Below are 25,505 nucleotides of genomic sequence, written 5' to 3' on the forward strand. Positions count from 1 at the left end.
GTTTTCTACTACATATTTCAGTAAGAGACATAATTTAAGTTATATTAAGCCATATAAGTCTTAATACCCAGGGATCCCTTTAAAGAAGATTAGCTGGTTAGGTCATCACTGAGGGGGTGTTTCTTTAACCACAGACCATTTTTGCTCTCTCGACTTTCAGAAAATAAACTCTCTTAAAACACACATTTCACATTCTTACTAGTTGTTCACTAATATTGCCCAACAATGGACACATGTGCATCACAGGAAATTTTTTATACTTTTTTCCCATCTGAATTAGCATGGATATTTCCACCACAATGCTATTTCCAAATTATATACATGTATTATGTTAAATAATATTCTGTAGTGGAAATGCACAGTTCTGTAAATTACATTTTATATTTTACAATGCACTCCTGGGAAGTCGTGGCCTAATGGTTAGAGAGTTGGACTTGTAATCTGAAGGTTGCGGGTTCGAGTCTCGGGCCGGATTGTAGGTGGGGGAGTGAATGTCCAGCGCTCTCTCCTCCCTCAATACCACGACTGAGGTGCCCTTGAGCAAGGCACCGAACCCCCAACTGCTCCCCGGGCGCCGCAGCATAAATGGCTGCCCAATGCTCCGGGTGTGTGTTCACGGTGTGTGTGTATGTTCACTGCTGTGTGTGTGTGTGTGTGTGTGTGTGTATGTTCACTGCTGTGTGTGCGCACGTTGGATGGGTTAAATGCAGAGCACGAATTCTGAGTATGGGTCACCATACTTGGCTGAATGTCACTTCATTATAACAAAACAATATTTTTTTTTAGAAAATTACAATTTCAATTTATCAAACTTAAATGACCATGCTTTTTGTGTCATAGAGATTAAATACCACTTTCGTGCAAATAATATTCAAGTTAACTGTCTATTTAGTGTTTCAGGAAATCCTGGTACTGTCATATTACATCCCATTTTGACAGGGTCAAAAACACTGTTGGAGTATTATCGGCTTCAGCAGATGCCTCCTAGTGTTTGATTTGTTCTCTATAGTCAGTTTCTCGTCAGTCAATAATGACAGTTAATAATGACTTTTAATAATGACATTCATTGGCACAGATTAATGCTCTGACAACCAAAGATGTCAATTTTACTTGAGCCAATATATTGAATATAGTAACCAATAGGTAACCAGTGGGCTAAAACCAACCAATATCCCATTAGTATCAATATCCCAATATCCCAATATCCCATTCATAAAAAAAACAAAAAAACTCCCCAGCCATGATATTTTCTGACATTTGAATTTTTCTGGACTGGTGACTGTGTGATAGAACTGACCAATGAAATTGTTTTCAGGGGCAGTATTTGGGCAGTACTTTTAACTTGCATTTATAATTAGCTGTATATAAAAACTTTAAAAAACTCAATATTTAGATAAGTACCCATAATATTCATATCAAGATTATATAAAATGCCCGTGGTCACTAAAACAACAAAATTCCCTCTACTGGGATACAATATCTGTTCTAATAACAGGTTGAAGAATATCCTTGGGCTACAGTGAGATTTAGCTGTACAACAAAATTGTAGTAGCATCATAATTTCTCTCATAAATCTCAGCATCTTGACATAAAAATAGTTTTCATAGTATATTACCAACTGGTAGATGCAGCACAATTTATAAAGTTGATTCAGTTAGCTCAGTTATGGCTTGCTCTTTTTGTCTTTGTGTATGCAAGTCAGTTGGTGCATTTCATGTTCCTAAAGTTGTGTTTGTGTGCGTAGATGAATCTTACTGTGCCCTTACTATGGAAGGGTTGACATCTTCTCAGCGTATGCCTCATTACCATCCCACCACATGTCCTGTCTGCCCTTGACACACACAAACACACACACGGGTGCTGGAGGCCGTGCACCCTGCCTGTTTTGTGCCTCTTCTAGACACACTGGGTAGTTGAACACTGTTGATTCCCTCCAAAAATCTTTTCAATCTTCTAAAATATGCAGACAGGCACAGGCAGACTATGAAAATGCAGTCATCTTTTGCCCTCTGTTCCTTGAAGAAGAAGCAAGCTACTATGTAAAGTTGAAGATACCAAATATAGCACCTGGTGGTTTCACTGCTAGTCAGATTCGGGCTTAGATCTGCAAGTATGATCTTCCAGGCCTATCCAGTGGTGTTCTAGGTTCTGCTGCAGCTGTATTTAGAACTCAGTGTGGTTGGGTTCAGAGTTCCCCATTAAGAAATCCACCCCCAATGAAAGGGCTGAGGTTTAACCCAAAGCAGGGAGGCACAGGCTAAATAGCGATGATGAGGACAGAAGGGTGGAGTGTGGGTTATAGTGTAGGGTTATCCAAAAAGATTATACTATATGGCATTCCTTCCAATTTGAAACGGGCTGTATTTTTGGTGTATTTTTACAGTGCTTAAACCAGCCACCAAGTTTATAAAAATATGTACTTTGCCTTGAGACATCTTTTTGGTTCACTGATAACTGCATTCTATTTTGAAAACTGTTTTATATTAGAAAGTACAAAACGCTGTAATGAGGATATGAAAATAATGGTGATTTCTTTGGCTGGCGCTTACCAGAAATGACATCCTACTAAAAGCGTATTTCACACTACACTTACCCAGTGGTGATGTTAAATGATGTTAAACCACTGGGAACTTTTAAAACACAACAGGCACATTCCATGTAATTTTAATGTTGTATGCTCATAATATTGCGCGCTCGTGGCAGAACATCAGTTGGTGTATTAGTAATGAGAATTTTTTTTTTTTTCATTTATTCTTTTTGCATGTTACACTGTTATGTCAGTAGGTGGCGACATCTTTATAAGTGAGTCGTTGAATTATACATTTAATTGATTGCAACAGCACAGATTCATTATGGTCCTATGATTTCTGCGATGTGGACAGAAGTGCAGAATCTAGTTATAAAAATTGAATTTATGGTATAATCGAATGTCAACAAATTTGGCAAAATTTGGATGAAAAAAAAATCGAAAGTAGGGATGATTATTAGGGATGTAATAATAGGTTACACTTTATTTTGATGGTCCACTTTAGACATTCTACTAACGATAAGCAACTTTGCAACTGCATGTCTACTAATTCTCAATCATTTGCAACTAGACTTTTAGGTTAGGGGGTTAGTAGAAAATTTGACATATACTATGTTGTATGCTGTGGACCCATCAAAATAAAGTGTTAGAAGATATTAAGCAGACAGCCTGCTAATACTCTAATGACAGCTAGTTGACATGTAGTTCCAAAGTTACTTACTGTTAGTAGAATGTCTGAAGTAGACTATTGCAATAAAGGTTTACCAAATAATATTTAAATATTAAGAATTCATGGTCTTCATATCTTTGTTGTTTGAATGAAAAGTGCACTTTTTTCACTTCTTCATACTCAAGTTGTGATGGTTGTGATGTTTTCAGTGTGATCTTACTATATGAGGACACTCCAAATGTATCTCCACAGATGCTCTGAGAAACATTTTACCATTTCATTTGATAAAACTATTGTCAGGTCTTCACTACAATGGTTTGGTTTAACTTTGGTTTAATTTACGACATTTTTTGCATTGAAATTATATTACTATTGAAATGTACTATAAATGTATTACTATTTTTTATTTATAAATTACCTTTTAAAGAATACTGCGATTTTTTACATTTAAATGTAAACCTCTTTTGGATCACTGTTTTTTTTTTGTAAAATGTGGATTATTTATAGCAGCATCACAGATAAATACATTGTGTAGAAAGCTGCTTACCAGCCAAACTGAAAGTATACAGTTTATGTAAATTACACTGTATCTATGTTGGTAACAAAGGAATTTGCAACTATTGTTGGCTAACAATACTTTTGGAACAATGTGCCCGAAGCTGAACGGTTGTAAACATTATAGTAAGCAAATGTACAAGGTAATCATACAACTTTTTACCTGTATGACGTGTTTGTATACAAATACATATAGTAGCTAAAATAGTATAAGCTGGTAGCTATGCCAAGGTCATGGGTTGGATTTTCAGGGAGCGCATGAACTGATGAAATCTATAAACAGATAGCAATATTACATTAATGTTCATGTATTTTGCAGTTCAGTGGAAGAAAAGGAGATTCAATCTCCATCTAAATTTTATTTTTAATTACTGACATCTTTTTAGGGCTTATAGCACTACCTTTAACCCTGGGTTATTAAGCTCTGTTACAAATGTTTCTCTCTTAAATATGAAAATAAAAGGGATTACAAATGTATAGAATTTTAAAATCTGACAGCCCAGGATTAATTATGTTAATCCAGGTTTAAGAATGGCACTGGGTTAGCAATTTAAAGTGTGAAAAACTCACTAGTTTCTTTATTATACATTAATACAGGGCAGTCGTGGCCTAATGGATGGAGAGTTGGACTTGTAACCTGAAGGTCGTGGGTTTGAGTCTCAGGTCTGGCAGGGATTGTAGGCACAAATTCTGAGTATGGGTCACCATACTTGGCCACACACCACTTCACTTTCCCCCTTGCTTTAGTTTCATACGGATTACATAATCAATACCCAAGATTCAAGATTCAAGAGTTTTATTTGTCACATACACAATTATACAGAGTATAACCAGCAGTGAAATGTAGGTAGTTTTCGATTTGAATTCGTTCATTTAAAAGTAGTCAAGAAACTCCTCGGTGGCAGGGCACCGGGGGTGGATGATATCCGCCCTGAGTACCTCAAGTCTCTGGATGTTGTGGGGCTGTCTTGGCTGACACGCCTCTGCAGCATCGTGTGGCAGTCGGGGACAGTGCCTCTGGGGTGGCAGACTGGGGTGGTGGTCCCTCTTTTTAAGAAGGGGGACCGGAGGGTGTGTTCCAACTACAGGGGGATCACACTTCTCAGCCTCCCTGGGAAAGTCTATGCCAGGGTACTGGAGAGGAGAATACGGCCGATAGTAGAACCTCGGATTCAGGAAGAACAGTGTGGTTTTCGTCCGGGCCGTGGAACACTGGACCAGCTCTATACCCTCTACAGGGTGCTGGAGGATTCATGGGAGTTTGCCCAACCAGTCCACATGTGTTTTGTGGATTTGGAGAAGGCATTCGACTGTGTCCCTCGCAGCAGCCTGTGGAGGGTGCTCCGGGAGTATGGGGTCCGGGGTCCTTTACTAAGGGCTGTCCGGTCCCTGTATGACCGAAGCAGGAGCTTGGTTCGCATTGCCGGCAGTAAGTCAGACTTGTTCCCAGTGCATGTTGGACTCCGGCAGGGCTGCCCTTTGTCGCCGGTTCTGTTCATAAGTTTTATGGACAGAATTTCTAGGCGCAGCCAGGGGCCGGAGGGTGTCAGGTTTGGTGACCACACAATTTCGTCTCTGCTTTTTGCAGATGACGTTGTCGTGTTGGCTTCATCAAGCCAGGACCTTCAGCAGGCATTGGGACGGTTTGCAGCCGAGTGTGAAGTGGCTGGGATGAGAATCAGCACCTCCAAATCCGAGGCCATGGTCCTCAGTCGGAAAAGGGTGGTTTGCCCACTTCAGGTTGGTGGAGAGTTCCTGCCTCAAGTGGAGGAGTTTAAGTATCTTGGGGTTTTGTTCACGAGTGAGGGAAGGATGGAACGGGAGATTGACAGACGGATCGGTGCATCTTCTGCAGTAATGCGGTCGATGTACCGGTCTGTCGTGGTGAAGAAAGAGCTGAGCCGCAAGGCGAAGCTCTCGATTTACCGGTCAATCTACGTTCCTACTCTCACCTATGGTCATGAGCTTTGGGTCATGACCGAAAGGACAAGATCCCGGATACAGGCGGCTGAAATGAGCTTTCTCCGCAGGGTGGCTGGGCGATCCCTTAGAGATAGGGTGAGAAGCTCGGTCACTCGGGAGGAGCTCAGAGTAGAGCCGCTGCTCCTTCACATTGAGAGGGGTCAGCTGAGGTGGCTCGGGCATCTGTTCCGGATGCCTCCTGGACGCCTTCCTGGGAAGGTGTTCCGGGCGCATCCCACTGGGAGGAGACCCCGGGGAAGACCTAGGACACGCTGGAGAGACTATGTCTCCCGGCTGTCCTGGGAACGCCTCGGTGTCCCCCCGGAAGAGCTGGAGGAAGTGTCTAGGGAGAGGGAAGTCTGGGCATCTCTGCTTAGACTGCTGCCCCCGCGACCCGGCCCCGGATAAACGGAAGAAGATGGATGGATGGATGGCATTTAAAAGTAGAAACTTCAAGCTTTCAGATACGGGAAAGGTCTCACTTTACTTTCATAGGGATTACATAATCAGAAATATTAGTTTTTGATTTGATTTCTTTCATTTAAAAGTAGGCTAGACACTTCAAGCTTTTAGATACAGGAAAGACTACCTTGCTTTAGTTTCATACGGATTACATAATCAATAATATTCGTTTTTGATTTGAATTCGTTCATTTAAAAGTAAAATTCAAGCTTTTTAGAGTCAATTGATTTTAGTCTTATATGTATCTGAGTATTTAAGGTTTCTCTGTGAATCAGGAAAATCTGAAAGTTAACGAGCCGGTGCGCGGAGGGTTAAAGCTGTTGCATTCAATTTTATCTTTAGACCATGAATTTACATTTCAAATTCATTATTGATTTTAGAACTGTTTAAATTATTTACTGCATGTAACGCAAGTACTTTATAAATAACTGTAATTAAATTACGTAAAAATGAACAGTAATCCCTTACTTTACTTTTTCAGTGAATAAGTAATTTAATTACAGTTACTTAGTAATGCGTTACACCCAACACTGCAACTAATATTCTTTCACATTTTGATGATCAAGATCAAGTTCAAGATCAAGATCATTGTTCTCCAATTTTGATCTCCACTGTTTATATAGCCTACATATGTGTATGTAATGTGTGGTCCTGGTAAACCCTAAGTTATGGGGATAAAATGTCCCCACAAAGATGGGGGATATAAAATATCCTAAATCCTTGTCCTCGTGGGGACTTGTTTTTGGTCCCCATGAGGAAACAAGTTTATAAATCAAACAGAATGAAGTCATTTGAAAATTTAAAAATGCAGAAAGTTTCCTGTAAGGGGTAGGTTTAGGTCTAGGGTTGGTGTAGGCCAATAAAATATCCAGCAATAAAAACAATTACACCTATATGGAATGTCCCCATAAAACCTGAAAGCCCAACATATGTGTGTGTGTGTGTTTTGCCCTGAAGTAATTGCTAGAGGTTCAAACAGATGGGAATTTTTATTGATCAAAATGTGCTTGACGTGAGCTCTTGTCAATAAGTAATAACTTGTCAATAAGTAATAAACTTGAACTGGCAATCAGTATTGTCTTTTATTGACAAGAAATCCTGCAGGGCTAAGAGTGTAATGAGGTCTGAGTTTAAAGATTGAAGAGACAGCAAACCGCCATAGCAAATGATTTTATTAGAATAAAGTCCTGTAAGAAACATTTTTGGGTGAATTGCTTGTTTCACCTAATGACTGGTTTTTTAAAAAAAATTTGTTTTTTAAATTGTTAATCTTTTCAGTAAAACACAATATTAACGTTATTGAAGACATAAGAATAACTTGTTAAAGCTTTGTTAAAAATTGTTTTATCTGCATTAACTTTTTTTTTATCTGCCCATCTGTTACTATCAAGTTTTGACTAGCATGAGTCGCACTGGGACTGCACCTACTGATTCTTATCTCAGTTCATCTATTAGCGGTAATCAATAGGTGTGTAATATTAATTAGATGCAGATGCAGTGTGGAGAAAATGAAAGGGAGAGATAAGATGAAGAAAAGACCTACTGATGCATATCTGGTATCAGTTTCATTAGCAAATAATTTTTTGGCTGTCATCATGGCTGACCTTGTAGAAGTAGCGAGAAAAAGTATATGAGGCACAGAGAGGGCTGTGGCTCACTCTCCACTCATCCTTTTCATTATTTTCCCCATCAAGTTTGCCCTCTGTGATCCCGTTCTCCTTTCTAAACCACCTGTATTTCTTACATTTTCCTCTTTAAAAGCCTGATCACAGTCAGAGGCTGCAGAGGTCACACCTGTTCTACACCAACACAGTCTGGTCTGACCCAGGAACAGCCTCTCATTGAACCTGCCTCTTACCAGCTGGCTCACATTCAGATCCAGGACCTGCCACCTGTTTCTTTCTATACAGAATACGAGAACTTTGAATTACTAAATTGAGATTTTAAAGGGATAGTTCACTCAAAATTTACTCATTTACTCACCTTCATCTGATTTTCTTTCTTCTGAGGCGCATAAGAGAATATATTTTAAGAAATGGTTTTGTTTTGTCCATATGAAAGTGAATGGTAACCAAGACTGTTTGGTTACCATCATTCTTAAAATCAAAATACCTTCTTTTGTGTTCTGCAGATGAAAGAAATTCATGCAGGTTTAAAATGACAGCAAGGATGAGTAAATGATAAGTATTATGAAAGACATTTCTTTGTGCTGACTGGAATGTTTTAAGATGTTAAATTCAATATTGTTCTAAGACGCTTTTTGAACTAAATTGATTTTTAATTCAACTTACATTTGGAATATACAGTATATTTATAATATATATTTTATTTTAATATATATTTTATATAAACTACAAATTTATACAGATATAAATTGCATTTCAAAATATGCCATGTGAGCCAAGACTATCACTGCAGGCCCTTCAAAAACTGTGACACCCCTCAGTGTGATATATTCATATTTGTTGGCATTAATGCCATCATGTAAGCCAGGCAGTTCTAAAGTTAAATTATCTTTACTGGCTGCCGATCATTTTGAGAGCTTGAAATTTGCTATGCAGCATCTCTTCAGAGAGAACAGCGCTCAAATTCACATTCTCGGGAGCAGGAAACATCCGCTATTTGAAACAACAAAAGAGTCAAATGTTTGATTTTTCTTCAACCCTGAAAAACACACCAAATATGCATATTTCATTGTTCTATAAAATGTTTTACAGGCACATACATACAGTTACTGACTATGATCCCTGCTGTCTTCTGAAGGCAAAACCAATGGGGCGGAGAGAAGTACATCCATAATAGGGATTTATGGGCGATGGAGACCAAATGTAACCACTGTGTAGCTCATAATATGTCCCTCTAAAACTCAAGATAAAGGACTCAGCCCATCAGTCTCACAGTCAGTTGTGCTGAAAGAAGCAGGCTATTATATTTCATAATTAGCTAATTGCATGCTTGGTATAATGATGATGGCCAGTGGTGTCTTGTGTGGGTGCCATGGCCGTGCATGTTAAATAGATGTAAATGCTTGTGGTAATTGTGGTGGGAAATGCTGTGACAAAAAATAGGACAGGAGATAAATGTCTTCATGGTCATGAATTGCATTCTCACTGTAAATGAGAGCTTAGAATATCAGCTTAACCTGTGAATGGATGTGTTTGTGTTTGTGTGTGTACGTGTGGATACACCTGTGTGTACGAGGCCCTATCAGAACATGTCCACTCATAGATGAAAGCACCGCAGTGCATACTAGATCAACCAACACACAAATACACAGAGAAAGACTGTGGGTGTGTGAGAAGAGCAACAGGAGAAGGACGCAAGACATGGTAGAACAGTGGATAGACAGACAGAGAACAAGAGGGTAAACAAATAGGCTAAATAAAATACTGAGGAAAATAAGAAAGAGAGAGAGAAAGAGTGATTTGTTGTTGGTGCCAGTGCTGAGCCAGTCCTCTGTCTGATTTGTGAACCTCTAACTGACTCATGTTTACTTTAAAGAAAAAAAAACAGTGCTTTGCTTCACTGGGAAACAAACAGTGGCCAGTTATCGGCCAGCTCAGGTCGGAAAATATGAAATTCCAGTTGGAAAAATCAGGTTCTGAGAACATTCAATTAAGTGTCTCGGTGAAATCAGATATGTGTTAAAATGCCAGATAGGGTAATTGTGGCATTTACCAGAAAGGTCAGTCTTTGACCCATTGTATAAAACTCTTCCGGTATGAGCACTGGCTCCAGAACTGGCACCCTGTCAGTGGAAAAGGGATATTTCAGTTATGACTAATTGTACACTATGTTGTTGTTTTGAAATTTCTAGGAGGGATCTGTGCAAAACTGTACAAGAATGTGTTGGTCTGTCTTATTGTTTACCCCTTATTTTCACATATTACATAACTTAATTGGCTACATCAGTCTCAGAATAACTCAGCAGTGGATCTTGACTACCTCTGCAGTAGGTAAATGATGTTCACAGTCATTTGGATCCCAGCAGGAAACATATCAGCGATCAGAGCAGCTCGAGTTCTCTGACCTCTACACAGACTGATCTTAGTAAATGCAGTAAATTGATGCATGGTGACCCTCAGCAGCAGCAGAATCCTGAGTCTGTTGGACAGGAACAGCAAATTCAGAACTAGACAGCCAACTACTAACAAAACAAGCAGCTGGCCGCTCAGCAGGAGAGCGTACCGCAAGTGTGTGTGCCCTTGAAATTGAAAGCCTCAGTTTCAGTTTACACAGCCTCAGTTTACACAGTACAGTCCATTTTATGTTCACATTATCTATGCATAGCGGGAAAGTGAAATTTGAATTTATAATCATTCAGACATTTTTATATTTTACATAATACTTGTCAGACTACCAAGATTAAAAACAGAATTATGCACATACTGAATCACTGTCGATAAAACACTGAGTCAGACTTAATGGTATTGAAAACAGAGTATCTCACACTACAGTGTTAAATTGATTACATCATCTAGCCACTACTGCTGAAAACTCATTATTCTTGTGGGAATCTATACCATTCATGGCCGATAAGACAATTGATCTGTTGTAGTCTTGATGATCCAGCTAACAACAACAGGTGCTTGAACAGACCTGAAGGCATATTACAATATTGATAAACAACTGTCCTTGTAAATTTCGACAAAAAGGATCACTAAGAGAGAAGTGAAGGATTAGTATGGTGAGAATGAGATGGTAGTGTGGAGAAAGGTGTCCTAAAATGTACCAGAAGAGACAGGTTGAGAGATAAAGTCAGGAGCTGAGGGTGGTGAGATGACACCGATAGTTGAAAAAGAAAGAAATGTGAGAGAGTCAGCGCTGAAAAGGAGACATAGGGTGTAAAAATGAAAGTGATGGAGAAAATAACATAGAATGAGAGTGAGAGAGAGAAGGTGCCTAATTTAGAGGAGATAAAGCAGCCTCATGCCATTTTAATTTAGTCTTACTCAAAGAGATCCAAACCTGATTTCTCATCAAATCCTCAGCCATCGGTCCAGCTTCTAGATAATCTTTCTTGAAGCTTAGTAAGCCACTTGCTGCATAGCTATTTACCAAATAAATATATAAATGGACAATAAATATTCTTTTGAACTTTTTTTATGTGAGAAAAACACTGCAGAGTGATACAAGAAACATAAAGGAAAATCAGTTGTCTGGGAGAAAGTTAATTAGAGATGAACTAATATTAAAATTATGGTCATAAAAAACAATAATCATTATTATTTCATGTCCAAAGTTCCATACTATTCTGTGTAAATAAATAAAAACATAATGTAATGTTCAGTATGAAAATTTTATAATAAATTTGAGATTTGTAGAGATGCCCGTGTTTTTTGGCAAAACATCAAATCAACAGGTCACTTAGCCTCCCTGTAGCTCAAATTTGGCGGCCTGTGTTTCTTGTATCTTCTTTGATATAAAGTTCTCTGTTTTTCATGGCTAGATACTTTCTGGACAGCCCTCGTATACACACAAAAACCACAAAAAGTTACAATTAACCTATCAGAATCAAGTACTCCAGAGGGCTGTGAGATAATATCCAGTAACTCAGGACTGTATTCACAGCATCTCACCCTGAATAGCAGTAATTCAAGAGTGCTCTAGCTGATGAAGTGTCTGGTCCGTATTTCCCCTGTCTTGGCTCACAGAAGATCACTGATGGCCAAACTTCCACACGGATATGAGCTCATCAATTAGCAGCTGCAGGGCACCTGACAGCTCTGAGATGTCAGAAGTTTATAGCCTTTGCTGTTTTTCCTGATTAATCTGCTATGAGAAGGTAAAGGTGATGACTTCCCAGTGCCCTTCAAATAAGCATACGCTTTATTACTCTTTCTCTCTGTCTGTCTCCAAGCACTGCTCCCCCATCCGCATCTCAATTTTTCTGCACATGAACAGAAACGGCAGGTTATCGAAAATAAAATGACTGGTTCAGTGACCTAACTTGGTAAATCAATCCCACAACAGCAATCACAAAACCAGGCTTAACGTCATCCTCTCATTCAATCATTACTTTAATGCTAATCCCACTGACATTTTGAATAGTTTCAGGGAGAGCTAAAGGAGACAAGCTGTTACTCTGTTTCCACATGAGTATTTCTGCCTTTGACTCAATGATCACGTCACCTCTCCAATGGACACTCAGCGTTTGATTGACTCGAGTTTCTTTTGACAGGATTCATCTTCGATTCACCGAACATATCCAACCTGATGTCATTATTACCAGCCCATAGGCTAAGAAACAGCTATGATTTCAGTCAGAGCATGTCCTATATTTTATCAGTCTCCCTATTTTATACTCGATGAATTCAATTTGTTGTACTGCATAAGAAAGTAAGCTAGACCAATGTACTTGTGGGTAGAAGAATGTATTAAATGTGCAGCACATTTTTTCTAGACCAATGCTGACCTTTTATGTCCCATCCTCTAAAGAAACTGTCTGTTTGACCAGACCCTTCACCTGATGATAAATGTGCTAACTTGACAGACTGAAGATCCCATGAACCCTCTGAGAGGAACTGTGAAATATGGTCCATAGAAACCTTCTGAGAAAAAACAATCAAATGGTTTGGATGAATACCTCCCATTTTTACAAATGGATTTTCAGCTGGATTTTCAACTGGATTTTCATACAGTTATGTACAGTGCTGTTAAATTAATCTGACTCAAGGAAAATTATTTTTGCAATAACTGCTTTAAGCCTTATGTCTGACCATCCTTTATCACCTAAACGGTGTTGACATCATGTCTTTTGTATCACTCTGGTATCTCTTTCTTCTTACATGATAATATATCCAGCTAAAATAATTCCATTTACAAATCTGGTCAAATGTTTGGAGTTGGTACGATTTTTTATGTTTTTGATAATTTTGCTCATCAATATTAAGGAATTTAAAACTGTAATGATATGACACTGTGATATTTTTTTCCAAGACACTTTGATAAACAGAAGGTCAAAAGAACAGAATTTACTTTAAAATGTGTTTTATAGCAATTTAAAAGTCTTTACTGTCACTTTTGATTAATACATCCTTTCTGAATAAAAAAATATTTTCATAAATAAATAAGTGTAGCTTTGTCATGATCACACTGATGTTTGTTTTATAACATTGTCCCATACTTATATTCTTTCCTCCATGAATCTCTCAGCTGACCAAATGAGATTACACAGAACTGCACAGCTTCTTGTCCCTCAATAAATTAATCATGCACTGTTCCACTTCACCTCATTACACTCACATCTCAACAACTTTCATATACACTAACACACATATAGGTTGCCAGCCAAAAAAAGCAGAACAGCACTCTGCCAGATGTAAACACATACAGGGCACATCCAGCACAGTGCATCTGTTCAGAAAAGCCTCTGAGGTAACAGATGACACGTTTACACTCAAAGCCAACAATGTACAAGAGTAAAACCCAAGTATGATACACAGGGAAGGATCTAATTACTGAGCCTAAATAATTAAACCTCACTGCTTCTAATTAACAACTGTATTAACATAACCTCTAGGACAGGGGTCACCAACGTGGTGCCGCCGAGCACCTAGTAACCCTCATGGAGTCTCTGAGTCGACCAAAAATTATGTTACTAATGATGATAAACTGGACATTTTTACTCAATATGGATTAATGTAACATCATATCACACAACATAAATAAATGCTTCAGCAGCCAGTCAGTGCATGTCGGTAATACGTCTGCATGTTCTGTGTGTCTGTGTGAATGTGTGGAGTAGTTTTGTCTGATACATAAACTCAAACACACGTCTCGCGGTGTTTTCAGCATCTGCGTCTCAATATATGAGGACGTGAACACACTTCATCTCCAGAGCTGCTCTGAGAATCACTTCACCAGCTTTATGCAGTTTCATTTGAGAAAAATTACCAACAAATACACGCTGAAACTAAAACCAAAACTGAAAGACCTTCACGACAAACCGCCAAAATAAAAGCCCAGTTTAACTTTTATATAGATTATATATTATATATATATATATTTGACTTTTGTAATATATTTTGACCTATTATATTACTACTGTATATTAAAATGCATGTAATAATAATAATATTAATAATATAATTTTTAAGGAATATCATACAACCAAGTTATTTTTTTATTATTATTAATTTATACAGTACCGTTGTGCAGCATCTTATCTGATAAAATGAAAATGCTTTTTTTTGTACTGAATCATAAAACACAGAATCCATAAAACAAATCAAAAGGAAAACACATAGGGAAAAATTAAATGTATTTACTGGGGCCCTAAATTAAAAGGTAGGTCCTCTGTGGAACTTAATTGTGAACAAGTTATGTTGACCTTCATTGTCAAGGTCTAACAAACGTGGAAAGCATTTCCTTCCCCATTACTGATAAATTAACATTATGATAAATATTGTATGACATGGAAATAAATTATTGTGATAGCCTATTTTTATAAATTTCTGGAAATATTTTCCTGGATTGATAAAAACATTGAAAATGCTTGTGAGAAAACAGTAATGTCATGTATGTATGTATATGTGACAATGATAAATAAAATGATATTTATTTATTTATTTATTTGGAGTATATTAAACAAGTAGCCCTTGAGACCATTTTATCCCTTCAGGAGCCCTCGCTTACAAAAAGGTTGGTGACCCCTGCTCTAGGAACAATGAGGGGGATGTGAATGAGAAAGGAGGAGTCTTAGTACCAGGTTAATAAAGACTATGACAACAAAAGAAATGAAGGAAGCAAAAACCAAGAGGAGTTGAAAATGAAGGGAGAGAGGGGCTGAGGGGAGAAAACAGTGGCTTCCTTTCTGAAAGCATTAATTGCAAAGGCTGATTGTGCTGCTGGTGCTGATATAAAAGCAGCATGCTGTGCTAACTGCCACTTTTGATAATGCTAATACTCCCTTCTGTCAGATATACATAACTTGACATGACTAGCGTTAATATTTAGACAAACCCTGATAGCACGAATATGGTGCACATCATGTTTGTCAGGAGGTCCCCTACACTTTTATCTCTGAACTTAACTGGCTGATATAAAAAAATATGTATGTGTCTGTTTGTGATGTTTATAATGTATTTTCCTTGCACAATACTTATGTGTTATGACCTCAAAACACTTTTACCATAGTGTATGGTTTGTAAACAAATACATTTTAATGTTTGGCTGTTAACACATTATAAGCTCCATAAACTTGCTCAGAAGTTCACCTGGTACATCATTGCACTTGCAATGCCAACCACTCTGGCATGAGTACCGTGAAACACAAATCACAACGTTCAACAGAAGTGCTCAAAGCCTTGTAGAAGCAAGCTAAAATGGTCAGGTTGCTTCAGCAAATAAGTTTTATCTCACTTTGCTTTTGCTCACATCAGTTAACGTTTAGGGTAGGTGTCATTTGGTGTCATTTCATTTCTAGACTGTGCAATATGTATAAGAGCTAACGTAATAAAATATCGCCACAGACACATTCATCTGTTTCAGAGAAATATCAACACAATTTTAGCACTAACTTGAAATGTAACTTTAAAACTGCCATGAAATGTGAAAGAAGCAACGTAATATTAATAATTTTACAAAAATGTCACTGCGTTATTGTCATGAGACAAGGCTACCTTTAAAATATGTACTTTTATTGGGTTGTCAATGTGCAATGATGCTTCAAAAAGTCAAGCCCCCACTCCATTTCTGTTTTCAGGAGAACTTTTATGATTTAGAATGTACAAGAATAAGCACATTATAGACCAGGGGTTCTAAACTCTAGACCCCGGGGGCCACTTTCCTACAGAGTTTACCTTTCGATCTTGATCAAACTCATCTGCCAGTGACTTTCTAATCCTGAAGGCATTGATTAGCTTGTTAAAGTGTGTTTGATTAGGGTTGGAGCGAAACTGTGCAGGAAAGCGGACCTTGAGGGCCAGAGTTGATAACCCCATTTTTACACAGATGTTTATCCTGATAAAGTGTATTTACCACTATAAATGGGTCAATTCCATACTCTAATTTAATTCAGAAAGATTGTTTATTTTACTTCCAAGAAAGTAAGCATTAAACCTACAAACAAGATCTAAAAATACTCATAAGCTCATTCAGAATCCAGCAGGGAAAGAGATGTCAACCTCAGCTTTAAAATTCTGTCACTTCAGATCAACTTTCAAAACTTTTCCATGGAAGTAAGTCGTCTCTGTTCCTAAAAACCCCTCAGAGTTCTCAGAGGATTTTGAGTTCTGTGAGTAAAAGCGCTGGCACTGCCGTCACTGTTGGACGGTTCCTGCAGCACTGAGGCGGCGTCAGCCAAACAGCCAGCGTAACATTAGCAGACAGTAGGAGGGTACTTCACTGTCACACACACACACATCTAACCACGAACAATTTACATCCCTGTAGTCCCACTTGGTTGTCTGCATGCTGAGTTACATGCTCAGAATCACAACTTGCTAGTGTCAAATGAAAATGTCCTCAAGGGGACACAATGCTAAACCCATAACATCACCTGAAATGGTACTGTCATCTCCTCCATACCTCCCTTAGATAAACTTTCTCTTGTTCGATATTTCTTACCCTTAATCTCTCCATTTCCCTCAGAGTTTTACAAGCATAATTTTTTTCTGTCCTTTAACATCTGGGCTCACTATGGTGAAGGTCTGTGAACATCATGTTTCATAAATAAAAGGATGCAAAAATAAAAACACCTGGTGTTGTGGCAGACAGCATCTGGCAGAGTGGAAATATTATAAATGTGTATATGAATAATATGACACAGGAAGCCTCGTGGGCAGCACTATCGTGTATAATGCAATTCCGTTTCAGGCAACCTAAGTTTGAGTCCAGGGTCCTCCTGGTCCTGTGTCCCTCTCTCTACCTCTTTGCTTCCGGTCCTCTCTCCAGCTGTACTCTCTAAGTAAAGGCAAAGAAATGCCCAAAAAAATCTTTCAAAAAATAAACAAACAAAAAGCATTAGCATAAACAAAAACATTGCATAACGCTATAGTATACTGAAATAACCCATCCTCATTCTTTATCTTTTACCTGTCTCTATGCAGATGCCAAAAGTGCCCTTTAGTGTCTTTATTTTATTTTGCGGCATGATTTGTATTATCTTTATCTGACTCCTTGGAGATTTTTATTTTTTTATTATTACACGTCAGTGGAGGAGTGGCTTCAATACGCTGAGTTCGCTGACTTTTGTGAGGAAACAGGTGATTATTTTATGAACTGACACCCTGTCCACTAATCTTCAACATACTTCATATTTAAACATTCACTTTTAAGTGAGCAACATTTTGTATTTTTTTTTTAATAAGAAAAAAAATTATGTTTTATCAGAGAAGTACCAGACAATTTTGTGATGGTAGGATTCAGTTTTTGACACTAAACTTATTTCTATTCTATCTGCAAACCATACTGACTGTGATCAAATTTAAGTCAATTCAATAATTCATAAACAGATATTATAATAAATATATTTAAATCTAAGATGTAATGTGTGACCGGTAGGCCTAAACTTAAAAAATGAGTAGCCAAACTGGCTGGCGAGTGAAAAAGTTGCAATGACATGCATTCATTTTTAAGTGTTCATTCTTTTTTGGGACCACTGCATGCACCTCTACAGTCTCTGCAGTGGTTTATGTGTTGCTGTGTAAGAGTTGTCCCCAATTCAAAATATTTTCCTCTCAAGAGTGTCTGAGAGTGGTATCTAACATTAAGAGCCCGTGGGAGAAATCTGACCTAAAAAAAAAAGCCTCCCCAGCCATGCCTTCTCCCTTATCCCCTTCTTTATCTTTCTTCTCACATCTTCTCATCCTTACACCTCTCATTCACACTCCTCTACGCTTCTCTCATTTTCCCTCCATCTTTAGGCAGATATAGTGCATCACTTTTTTCATCAGCTGACATGTATGTGAGAGACTGTCTCCCCTCAGATAATCACAGATCATTCCTCACTTTTGTATTTGCCACTCTTTCATCTTTGGCCTCCTCTTGTCCCTTGCATGTGACACTGACATCAATGATCTAAAGAGATGAACCACCGATTCAGAAATAAAGGTACAAAAACTGTCACTGGGGCAGTACAGTACCTTTTTAAAAGGTACTAATACATACACTTTAGACTAATATGCACCTTAATGGTACTAATAAGCACCATTTGGGGTAACAAAAAGGTGCCAAAGTGTACCTTTTGAAAAGGTACCACCTCATTGACAGCTTTTGTACCTTTTTTTTTTGCTGAGAGTGTACAAAAAAGCCATTTATTTATTGATAAAAACAAACTGATATAGCACAAATAAAACAAAAACTAAAGAGAAATTTAAAATAAAAACAGTGGTTTAAAAACTGCAATAAAAATTGTATATATTTTTAATCCACAGTGGGAGTAAAGATGTTTGTCCTGGCAATAAATTCTGCTAAGATTTTTATCATCTTTCCACTTTTTTCCTTTTACTGTTAAAAATCTGTTGAGGTACAAACAAACAAACAAACATACATTTGGGTTTTTAGCTCCACGACTAATTCCTATCATAAAACTGGCACGTCTTCGGTAAATGCTCATTTAACCTTTGGATTTCGGGGTTTGAGGGGAAAAAGTAATTGAATTGTCAATAGTAATTAAATGAGGGATTTTTTTCAGAATTAGTTTTACCACAGACAAACAAATACCTCTGGAAGGATCTATTTGTCATTAAAACCAGATATGGATTATACATGTATGATAAGCTCTGTTTCTCACTGTATCTCATTAGACTAACTGATTTGAACTATGCCAGACACCCCATTTAGAGGCTTTTAAGATACCACCTGACAAAAAAATAGAGAGCGCTGAACATTTTTTATGATTTTATCACAACTGTAAACCTGAGTGCTTATTGTTTCTTTCATAAACATAACATTCACCAACATTATTATAATTGCCACCACACATAACCTGCTGGTGACTCTCTTTTCCCGTGAATAGGTAGTGTGTGACTAATGGCAGCGCTGGTTTTGACAAGTGACTTCATAACGTTAGCCTCTCTTAGCCTATCTCAATTTCCTCAACCCATCTATTTTAATTACCTCTTCTCCTCGCTCACTCCAACCACCAATCCCGCAGGTCAAATAAGACATATTTCCTGGCACACTTACGCTCTATATTAATAAAAAATGTGACCTGGTCTAGAAAAAGCTTGCCCAGTCTCAAATAAATAGTAGAGTGACTTGAGAAACTTTTTGCCTAAAATTCATTTGCAAAATGTAGTTCAACCCACTGCACTTAACCCAAGCTCATTGCAAAAACCTGTCTGCGGTGACATTTCAGCAAAATGATATTACCTTGCTTTTTGCACATTTTGTGACACTTTCAAACTGAAATTTGAATATAAGTCTTCATTAATCAGTAGTCTGCTGCAGTAATCATAATTTGTGTGAACATGAATACAATTTGTTGGTGTTTCACTACCAGTAGTGGCCAATCGTGATAGAATTGCTGTAAATTGTAGATATAAGTATAGTTTTGGAGCATTAATGACAAGCAAAGTTTCCTTTCCTGTATTTACATACAGTTGTGGTCAGAATTATTGGAACCCTTGGTAAATATGATCAAAGAAGACTGTGAAAATTAACCTGCTTTGTTAATCCTTTTGATCTTTTATTTAAAAAAAATCACAAAAAGCTAACCTTTCATTGGATAATAAGAATTTAAAATGGGGGGAAATATCATTATGAAATAAATGTTTTTCTCAAACACACGTTTAAGAAAGGATTAACAAAGCAGGTTAATTTTCACAGTCTTCTTTGATCATATTTACCAAGGGTTCCAATAATTCTGACCACAACTGTAGTTCCTGCTGAAATGACTTTGGTTACTCAATGCAATCTCGGTTCCCTGAACAAGACATTGCAACAACAGGGGAAACTTATTTCATTTTATTTATTAAAAATGCTGTGTGTGTGTATATATATATATGTACAGTTCTAATCAACATCTTTAAATTAATATTTTTTATATTTATCCATCATTTTAATTTTCATTGTGTCATTCATGATGCTTCATGGGATTGTAGTTTATTCCTTCATTAATGCTAATAAGTACACAGTTTTGTATCTTTATCTTTTTGTATGATATTCAAATATATTTTCCTTCTAATTAAAGTTTGTAATGTCATGATTCACCTTGTAGCTCATTGGGTTGGTTCATTGCTTATGAAGACACTTTTGTAAAGACTGAATTGCATTTAAGAAATGATAAAATAGCACAAAGATGATTTACCAATTCCAGTGCCAATATTTCTCTGGGGGGCTTTTAAAGCGTGAAACAGACTTATTTTTTTCTTCAAACGCATTTTGCCTTTTACATCACAGCAAACACATAGATTTCCAAGGGTTGATGTAGTTCCTTCAAACCAAACTAGGGTCAGAAGGTCATCAGGCAGTATAATTGTTTAAAACAGAATGTCTCTCCCTGTCTGTTTGGGTGTGTTGGTCAAATCATTTTGTTTTGTGTTTGTGAATTGCTGGCAGTGTATTAGTAAGGACACGCAAAGGATAAAAATCTAGCAAAACTGGAAAATTTTCTGTGACTAATAAGGTATTCTGAGTTAGACATTTATAGGTATGATGCAGAGCAATTATTACCTTATAACAATAATAGAACACAGACACACACAATTGTGTACAATTCTCCCCATTCCTCTATAATCATGCCATTTGAGAGGGATTTGCTACAAAGGAAACACACACATTTTGCTCACAACTACGTCCTGACCAGTGTTGCCAGTTGCGTAACGCAGGTTCAAATAAAACTTCAGTTGTGCGTTGGATTACAAGAGAATAATCTGAGCGAGAGACGATGGGATTGAGAGAATGGGTGACTGATATAGAGTCTGAGTGAAAGGATAAGAAAGGGATCAGCGCGCACATGTAAATGAAAGTGGATTTGGATCCTCAAAATACCCCGTTTATTTGTGATTCTGTGTTCTTAATTAACAATCATTTAACCAGTTCAGTGGTTAAACTACATTACAAAGTGATTGCATAACAAAGCACGAGAACTATGACAAGGAGATTTCCAAGATCCCAACAGGCAGCCCTTTAATAATGCGCCTTTACGCATAGCGGTCGCTCAAACTGCACTAAATATATGAAGAGCCAACTGATGAACATTTTGGAGACGTAATTATGACAGTAGGCTATTCTTTTGGATTGTCCCTCAGTAAAGTGAAGCGCTTACCGTTTGGTCTGCGCTGGAAACAGGTGGTCGCTCGCAGGCCAGGGATCAGTGCGGTTTATCCGCCGGTGAGTTGTTGTTTGTCGATGGTGTTAGCCGCCCATGTCAGGATACTTTTCCCCAGCGCGTCCGAGCCGATGAGGTTTCCAGCCAGATAACTAGCTTTCTAGTATGAGGAGACCTGGTAGAGTAACCCCACTGAAACGCAAATAAACAACTTAATCACCTTAATAGCTTTGACAGAACTGAGACGGTAATTTCGCTCTAATGGCTGTGTTACGCGGTGCGCCTCAGATAAGTTGTGTAGCCTAACCTTAATGAATGAGTCACCATGCGCGCTTTACATATAGCCTATAGGACTTATCCTTGCCTTTATACTCAAGAATTGCACATTCAAGTTCTTTATTTTAATTGAAGGCTACCTTAGAAACTGAAATCACATGAAACATCAAGGTTAGGCAGAAGAGCAGGGAGGGGTGACCCCGCCTACATAAGACTGTCATTTAGCCATATTATCTCTCAAAATGCGTAAATTCGTCTACAATTTAGGATTGAGTTAGGCCGTAAAACTGCATTGCCAGCCAAAGTTGCCGGAAACTTGAGCCTACCATAAAAACACAATGACATGTTATACGTGATGATATTTTGGCGACTGTAACCTATTCCTATTTATGGCGACAATTCTTAGTGTATGCTATACATGAACTATAGGATATTTTATGTAGGCCTATGCCTGTTCTGTTCCTGGTAGGTAGCCTAATCAATACTATAACGTTAATTAGCGTGATTTCAATTCATAATTTCATTCCTTTTACTTATCTCAATTTTAATAACACTGTGCCATAATATAGCCTACACACATATTATCTTTATAAACAATACATCTTCACCGTAAATGATAAAGTACGTCACCCTTTTTTCCATTACAAGTAAACAAATTGCCTTTTAAAATATAGGCTATGTTCTGCAACTTGGTATGTCACTTTTTTTTACATTTCCACAGCGTGTCACTGCGCTTTTAAAAAAAACTTCATATCACACAGACTTGAGTGGCTATAAGTTCACTTCAGCATCAACTCACCTTCCAAATTTCAGTGTAGTTCACGGAGAAATCTCTTGTTAGACGGACTTCTCTGGCTTCTGCAAAACAGGTTTCTCTCCGTTCGTTGCTCCTGTATTGACTAAATAAAATAGTCGCCCTCACGATGTGTTTTCAGTAAGCAATCAGTTCCCGTTTGGCACTGGTTTGAGCTGTTAGGGGATGGAAATAGCTCTTGCTTCCTCCTAAGACTCAGAACCCCTAGAATGTGTCCTGCTCTGTTCAAACTGATCTAGTCTCCAAGTACGTCTCCTCCGTTGATGACCTTTATTGTAATGAATTCCTCTCGTGAGTGGTTGCTCTTGTCATCTCTCCACTAATCGCTGCTGACTATGAATGAATGCGCTGCTCAAAGTTCAATGGAAAGAATAAAGGAGGAGCGGATGACAGTGTGTCGACGCTCAGGATGGGAGAGTCAGAATGAGCGCACTCGCATCAGCATCAGCATCAGCATCAGCTGCTGTACCGAGGGTGGGGGAGAGAGAGAGAGAGGGTGCCACATACATGACTTGGTCTACATCATTCGTAAAAACTGCTTAGGCTTGTGCGTTTCTACAGCGGATGATGATGAGTAAAACAATTAAAGGTGCGGTGTTCTTATTTTAAAATGAGAAAAGTTGTACACATAATGAACATCTGTTCACAAACAGCACTTTTAAGCAACAACATTAATTAAAATAAAATTACCTCCATTACACTCACATTAAATGACACCAGTCATGCCAGTCTTCTCTTTATTCTACGTGGAGCTGGTCGCCCTCTCATGGGTGCTGCCATGTTGACATCACATGATGTGCTAAAATAATAATAGTAATAGTAATAGGGAGATTTTAGTCACTTCTCTGTGCTCAGGGCGCTTACAAAGCAGAGACATCAAAGTACATATATAGTGCATACATAATACACACACACACACATATATAGTATATAGCCTATATAGTACAAACTGAATGTGTTTGAATGCGTTTCATATATATATATATATATACATACACACACACACATATATATATATATAGTACAAAGTGAATGTGTTTGGCATACACAAAAAAGATCAACTTCATGCATCCAGGCCAACAGGTGTCACTATAAAGCCCAAAACAGCTGTTACTATTAGGACAAATATTAATACAACATAATAATAACAATAATAATAATAAATGTGTACTCCTAATTTGTTAATAGAGCCTTGTAAAAATGTGGTTATTTTTGTTCTGCAGAGAGTCCAAACAGTCAATACCAGACAATTGCTCCAGTAATTGGAAGCAGTTATTTTGCCAGCAGTTAGCCTATATTTTTTCCCGTTAAAAGTAATCCAGTAATATGTCATTAATACAACAAAGCCCTTTCAGCCATGACTTCACGATACAGCAAACTAAATTGTGCATTTTGTTTGTAGAAAGATTAATGGCAGGTCCCAAAACAGAGTGAGAAGGTATTGATTAGGCTGTGATGGATTGGCTTTTTAATTGTCAAGCATGATGCAAGTGTTCAGATTAATGGCTCACCTAGTGCTGCACATGCACAACACTTTCAGCGGCCATGGATTTGCTTGTGCAAGTGCAGATATTTACATGAGAATTCGTTTATAAGGGACTGAGAAACACTAACGTATGAATGCACACACACACTCTTATCACAAATATCGAGCGCTCTAAACTGATTCAGTCCTGCTATGCCAGTTCTTGGATCCAAATCACTGCACATTGCTTTAATGTCTAAGGATGTGTGAGCCCATTCACATCCATCTCCCTGAATGTTGTGTCATGTTTAAATTACGGTTTGCAGTATTCTTAGAATGGAACTATTCGGAACTACCCAGCCTTATCTCACCAATCGATAGCTGCATTTCTGTGCTAGTAGGAATCATCAAGTCCTCATGAAGCACCCGGTGCTTGGTGGTCCATAAAATAGACTGGAAAGAAGAGAGGAGGAAAAGATTGTTGATGCCAAAAGCTGCCAGCAGCCCCCATTCATCACTGGTGTTTGTGATTACAGCCTGAACTCTATCACAGAGGACACATTTGGAGTGGCATGGCCACATTAAAGAGTACAGTAAAGGAGGAGAGATTGGAAAGTGGGTTGATAATGACAGAGGGACAGAAAAACAGGGGGGGAAATAGAGAGGGCCGAATGAGATCTGTGGTAGGTCTCTTTTGAGTGCTAAGGCGGGGTGCCTGAGCTCTAGTTCCATTTGTAAAGGTTGTTAGTGAGAGCTCAGCTCTGAAGGCTTTGACTGACAATTCAAATCACTCAGAGAGCTTCGCTTGACCAGTCGTGACTTTGGTCTGGAGCAAGGCAGGTTATATTCTTTATATTTTCAGACATCTCTGTATATATGGATGGGGCCTAGAACATTTTACATAGGGCTGGATCTTCATCTTGTGCAGTCTCACAGATGGGTGGATCAGCTGCCATGGATGCCAGAAACATCCCAGTTAAAAGGTACCCTCCATAAGGGCGAGGCAGGGTGCGTATATATAACGTCTGATAATTACATGTGTCTAAAACAGGGAACCCTGAGAGCTTCGAGTTCAGCCACAGACTGCAGACACATCACAGAAAGAAACATGCGCCACCCTCACCATGCAGAACCGCTTGTAAACCACAGCAGCCTAAGCCTGTAGTTACACTGGGTTAAAAAAATAAGTATACATATACTGTTATATCTAAGACATCTTAAATATACAGAGAAGAATACAGTGCATAAACCAGGCCATTGAACATGATGTGTGTGTGTGTGTGTGTGTGTGTGTGTGTGTGTGTGTGTGTGTGTGTGTGTGTGCATGCGTGCCGGAAACAGAGATAAATTATTGAAAGCTGAGTGTTGTTATATGTGCTTTAAACACTGTGACGCATCTTGGCCGTCTGCACAGCATGTTTGTCTGTTTGATTTAATTTACCCTGAATCTTATTGTTCTGAAGGATAATCTCTCTGTGGTTCAGCCACAGAGAGAAAAAAAAAGTTAAAGGAGGTTAAAATGATGTAACAGCTTGTGTGGTGATAAGACAGAGACAA

The 25,505-nt window shown here is 38.1% G+C and overlaps 1 protein-coding gene across 1 annotated transcript in view; it reads right to left on the reverse strand.

The window, feature by feature from the left end:
- The window catches only part of LOC306882870 (sodium/calcium exchanger 1-like), a 55,125-nt gene extending 32,597 nt beyond the window's left edge, over positions 1-22,528 (reverse strand). The window contains exons 1-2 of the mRNA XM_079437854.1: positions 22,469-22,528; positions 21,391-21,585 (exon numbers count right to left, since the gene is read on the reverse strand). The gene's annotated coding sequence lies outside the window, so the exon portion shown is untranslated. The remainder of the gene's footprint in view (positions 1-21,390; positions 21,586-22,468) is intronic.
- Between the last annotated feature and the right edge of the window lie 2,977 nt (positions 22,529-25,505).

The sequence above is a fragment of the Barbus barbus genome (genome assembly GCF_936440315.1).
Source record: "Barbus barbus genome assembly, chromosome: 2".
Lineage (NCBI taxonomy): Eukaryota > Metazoa > Chordata > Actinopteri > Cypriniformes > Cyprinidae > Barbus > Barbus barbus.